The sequence below is a fragment of the Rhipicephalus sanguineus genome, unplaced genomic scaffold, assembly GCF_013339695.2.
Source record: "Rhipicephalus sanguineus isolate Rsan-2018 unplaced genomic scaffold, BIME_Rsan_1.4 Seq856, whole genome shotgun sequence".
In the NCBI taxonomy this organism is placed as follows: domain Eukaryota; kingdom Metazoa; phylum Arthropoda; class Arachnida; order Ixodida; family Ixodidae; genus Rhipicephalus; species Rhipicephalus sanguineus.
In genome coordinates, this window is record NW_023616142.1 from 1 (window position 1) to 5,558 (window position 5,558).

Here is a 5,558-nt window from a genome sequence, read left to right on the forward strand (position 1 = left end):
GTAAAATATACGTCTGTTGATGTATATTAGTGTTGTATTTGTGTTCTGTAGTAAAATAGAGTAGAGGAATGAAGGACTAGGAGTGCAAATGTATGGTCACATAATGTTTGTGCTATACCACTTCATAGCCCTGGTTTCTGCTTACACTCAGACTTAGTGGGTACTGGCGCACAAGTATGACTGAATATTTGCGTTTGGACATTTTGATATTTGAATATCGGGAACAGGTTTGTAGGTTTTGGGATAAGAATGTTTTTTTTTTATCTTGAGAGCCTGACATAAAGGTTTTCGTTTGTCTTAACATCTTTGAAAACAGACAGTGAGAACAAAAAAAAATAGTTTGCGGAGTTTGATATGCGCTTGTCTACTATAGTGCACTGCAACTAATATTTCGGAAAGAGAATAAAATATTCTGCCATTTTTAATCGTGTATTATATCTACACAGGTACCTAGTGTACTATGTTGTTTTCCTCAAATGTCTTGCTTTGATTTCATGGCATTCTTTCAAGAGACACATCTGGAGACAGCGTTTTTTGATTGATACCAATGACTTCCATTATAGAAAGAAATTGCTGACCTCTCTAGTTCGTGGAAGGCAGACCTCCTTGTTGTATACTTCACCCACCCTGCAGGTTGACTCGGCTGTCTTGAACTTGATTCGGTAGTTTGTGCCGGCGACAGTCTGCACGAAGTTCATACAGAGCGGAACATTTTTATTTCAGTTGGTTGTCGGAGCCTGTGTTCAATTTTCATGAGCATGAGAAAGCTGCTATTTAGCAATCTCATTAGAATAGTTAAGCGATTGACTAAGGCGGACTTCACGCATGTGTAAAAATGTGCTTAAAGTGAAAATTTTATTGACGTTTGCTGTAATACCTAAACTGAATCTCTGACTCCCTTCTGCGTATAGCTTGAATATTCTTTTCTGACACGTCCTGCCTGTGATTTTCTTCGCTGAAATGTGTTTCCAATCGACTGCCTTTGAGCCCCATTCTTCACTTCGCTATTGCGGACCTTTAGTTTTCTATTTGCAAACTTCCAAATTTCTGGCCCTTGTTCTGCTCGTCTATTCGAGCACCTGTCAAGTGCCACACACAAAGTGGGTTATCGGCAAAGAATGTTCATATATTCGGGGCTCCGTGGCCGATCATACGTACGGTGTGGTCCAAGTTGACTAATCGGGCACCATACCTAGCCGCACATATGCAGTGCCGCAATATTGTTATTACCAGGTAGCGCGAAGTGCAGAGACGGAAGGAAAAATGTGTATTTTAAGATATCAACCGTAACGAAATACTAAGCACCAATATCTTTTTGAAGTTGGCTGAGGAACCTTACACGAATTATTTTTTCAAGAGGATCATGACACAAATTCAAAGTAGTTTTTAGGCGTTTGACTATGGAAGTAGCCTCATCCCAGACAATATAGCAGGCGTGCAGACGACTAGGATGAATATTACGACCATATATGGATTACGTACTGTTTGGTGAAAACGTCCTTGACTGAAAAATGATTTCAATTGACGCATTTCTTAGTATCGCAATGCGTAATTATTGCTTGCTCATGATGGAAATGCATTTTTGTGCACAGTAAGGCGCACATTAACGAATAACTTATCCTTGGTCCCACATATGAGGACAGCGAAAAGATGGTTCATACACGTTTGCAGGCACGCGTCACAATGTAGTAGATAATTTCAAGCATAATTTAAACAACCAGAACTTGCGCATTCTGTTTCTTAACTATCAAACAAGTAACAAAGCGGAAATATATAAAGAATTGTGTGCACGGATGTCGATGTGCCATAAGTGTTCCGGATTGCACCTAAACAAACAAAAAACCTGTAAACCCGACCAAGCTAAGAATGAAAAAGCGAAACGCCGTCCTACTCAAACTAAGACAATTACATATAAGAAAATATCACATCAGTGAAAATATACTTAAACGAGTTCTGTGCCTAATATAAAAAAAAGAACGGGATAAAGTTTAACGATGGATGCGCTGCAGCTGCTTGGCCGATCTTCACGGTAAAACCAAACACGCTTTATACACCGGCGTTGATGGCGCCACGTCCTGCACGTACGGCATATTTTGTGCTTTTGTAAGGACATGTCGGAACACACAGTGACGTTCCAGGCCTTTGACATTTGCCTAAGGTTTTTATTTGTTGACACACGGTTTTCAACTTGAAATTTTTACATTTTTGGTGACTTTTTCTGCTAGTGTGCTTGCCGTGGGTTTTCATATTCCACGTTATTTTGTTTTGTCATTGCCATAAAAGAACCATCTGGCGAGCAATAACTGCTTGCTGAATTATTCACGTTAAGTTTATATGCTTGAAAAAGTAGGATGCATTTTTTTGCGCAGAAAATACATAAACCAGCATGTTTCACATATAACAGTATTATGAAGAACTAATGGCAGTTACAAATGAGCAACAAGTGATTTAGCACACAAAAAGCTAGCCCTTCAGAAATACTAGTTCACAGAAGTGCTATATACGTTGGCGCAAGTATAACTGTTTCACTGTTGCACTTGTTCAAACTATATAGTACGCACTTGGGTCTCTACTTCGACCAGCTCAAGCACTGTGTCAAAGAACTCTCTGTCGCTGACTTGTTGGGATATGGCGTAATGTGCCAACTCGTCGAATATCGCATCCTCCCCCACTTGCTTCCTCTTCCAGCCTCCTCTCAGGGTTGGCGACTCAGATGCGCTGAGCACGAAGGTTGCGACTAGGAACATCCCGATGCCAAATGGACCAATCCGAGAAGGAACCATCGCTGTCTTTGAACTTCGTCTGAAGGAAACGAAAAGGTATTTTCAAACATTATTTTACCATGTATTATGACAGAGTTCGTTATATTCCAACAGAGTGAAAATATCACAAGATTAGCGCTGCTTGTTTGGTTGGTTTATGTGTTTTCTTCAGTAGGGGAGGCTGGCTATTTCGGTCACCAATTAGCCTGCCCATTTGTGTTATTTCTTTGTTAATGAAAGTCCCACCAATATCGCAGGGCGTATATTGTTAGTGCGACATTAATTACATGGACACTCTCGACGGGCTTTTACCGCCAACGTTGCCATGCCTTCCCGCGTATATGTATATACATAGTTAAATAAACGTAAAGCCAACAAACGAAAATAAAGCCCGAAGGATTATTTTGTCCGAAACGCACGACAGGGGATTCAAACCTGAGATTCGCAGCTCCGCAGCGCGACGCATTACACTGCTCACCACAAAGCCATATATCCTCCACTATAGTAAAAGCGAGTTATTTACATACACCATTTACCGTTGGGGGTACGCAGCTCTCTGAGATACTTCAGCGTGGTAGATGGTTGTTCACTTATAATCCACGAGATGGCGCAAGTGCCAAAGAGCGTGCTTTGATGGGCGTTGCCCAGCTCGTCTTTCGCTGAAGTGGAAATGCGTGTCTCCGGTCCTGTACTTTGGCCATCAGGGCGTGATCGCTGTTTGTTGCTATCGCACTCATTGCTTCACCCGTCCGGTGAAACTGTGACTTTTTTGTTGACCCAGCCCTCCACCGTGCTCGCCGTTCATGCCGCCAGCTGCTTATTTCGTTGTGGTTAGCGAGAGTAGCGGTTGAGTTTCGAAGAATGGGGGCCACGCGGGTATTTTGGTGCATGATTGTATCGTAGGAAGCCTTGCACATATAAATTTTGAAAGGGAACGACGATATGTCGTTCGATATGCTCCTTCCTCTTGGCAATGCCCCGAGACTCGAGCATTGCAAATAACTTCGAGGACCACAAAAGCCTGACACAGCAGTATATAGCATGTTTTATGTGCCGGTATATATCCACACCAGCTCTTTCACACTGTCATTTTTTGAAGTTTACTACTGCAATTGATTTCTCTGAAATGACAAAAATGCGCGGAATAATCCGCTTGACCATTTTTGAATGAGATTAAGTAAATCAGTGCTATACAGAACATCTACTGCGACATCGAGGTACAGAGGGCAAGTCTGCCACTCGCACCCACTTCCATGAAAACTGTGGCCGACAAGGATGGGGACCCTTTTGTCCCCATGTATTTGTGCCTTCCTAGGCACAAATATATGGGGCACAAATAGGCACAAATATAAATGCTATTAAAAGTTAGCTGGTGCATCGAGTAATATTGCCAGCAAGATAGTTATAATGACTACAGCCAGCCGCAATCAGTAAGCGAAGAATGCCATCCTTTCATCGATGAGAGCCATCCTTTCATCATTAAAATATTGCTATGGCATGTTACCCTAGTGTGCTGATACAAAATCGCGTTGCAAAACATCTTACCATGTGCTAGTCGACCCTACAATTGTGGTGAAACGCGGACACCTTCAATTCGGCATGTTTGCCATTGGAAGCCTCCCTATAATATAAAGGCAACTAAATGTCATAAAACGTTTCGGCGCACAGCGCTCAAGCTGCACCCTCACCTACACTATTCGACTCTCCGTGTTCTGTCGTCAGGTAAAGACGTTGCCTGGAGCTGCTTTACGGCTACGTCGTGCCCTAGGCTTTTAGGAGGGGAATATATCTTAATGCATCATGAAGAATTTACTAGGTCATGAACCTACGCTGTACTTTAGGAAACAAACATATCTGCCTCTGCGAATCCAACGTTTCCCTGGTAATTTATTATTCTAGCCTACCAACGCGAGCTTGTTGCCCTTTGATGCAGGGTGCCCCAGCTATCTTTAGCCAGAGTTTAAAAATAGGCCGACAAACTCAATGATGACGTGGTTGCTGAATGTTGCCTGGAGTACGTCGGAGTATTTTTCGTGTTCTGATTAATTGCTTATTTTTTGTATAGAACGGGCATGTGCAGTAAGCGAAAATGCACTAATGTTTTTAGAAAGTTGGATAGAAAGTAAAAAACTTTGTAGTCGGACGTTTTGCATACTGATCTACAACTTTCTCATTGGAACTTTTGCCCAGTTTTGCTGCTTCAAAGTTAGTTTATTAAAGTTGCCTAATTAAGCAATTAATCAAAACAAAAAAAAAGTTGTCTGACACACTCTATGCAATAGTCAGCAACGTGCATTTGGTCACGTCGTCATTGAGTCCGTCGACGTTTTTTTAAACTTTGGCTAATGATAGCTGGGGCACCATGATAATACGTGTACTTCTGAAGTGGCTTATGCACAAGACGGGATCATGAAGCTGAAAACTTACCGTCGCTTTCAAAGCACAGGTAAACTTCCACAAGTCGGATAATGAAGAGCCGCCGCGGTAGTGCAGGTGTGACGGCCGAGGGATGGGGAGAGAGTTCGGCTGAAGCAAACGCGCTGAGAGAACGTCTCCAGAAATCGGCACGACCTTCGGGTGGTCGCGGAAAATTAGTACCGAGCTTCGTCTTCTTTTCTGTTGTGTTTTGTTTGAAAAAAAAAAACTGTTCGGCGATGAAGAGGCGGCACCGAGGGTGTTTCGTCAGATAAGCGGCTATTCAGTTGTCACGCGTTTTTAGATGTTCATCATCTTAGGCCGGATATCTCTCCTGTACTCTCTTCCTGGAAGGACGAGCGCTTCGGCAAGCGACAACGT

The 5,558-nt window shown here is 42.6% G+C and overlaps 1 long non-coding RNA gene across 1 annotated transcript; it reads right to left on the reverse strand.

Annotated features, from left to right (window-relative positions):
* Positions 1 to 582: 582 nt before the first annotated feature.
* Positions 583 to 5,328, reverse strand: LOC119378519 (uncharacterized). The gene is made up of 3 exons (XR_005181012.2): positions 5,190 to 5,328; positions 2,562 to 2,802; positions 583 to 683 (listed from the first exon to the last, which is right to left on the reverse strand). It is a non-coding gene; the product is annotated as an uncharacterized LOC119378519 (long non-coding RNA).
* Positions 5,329 to 5,558: the final 230 nt, after the last annotated feature.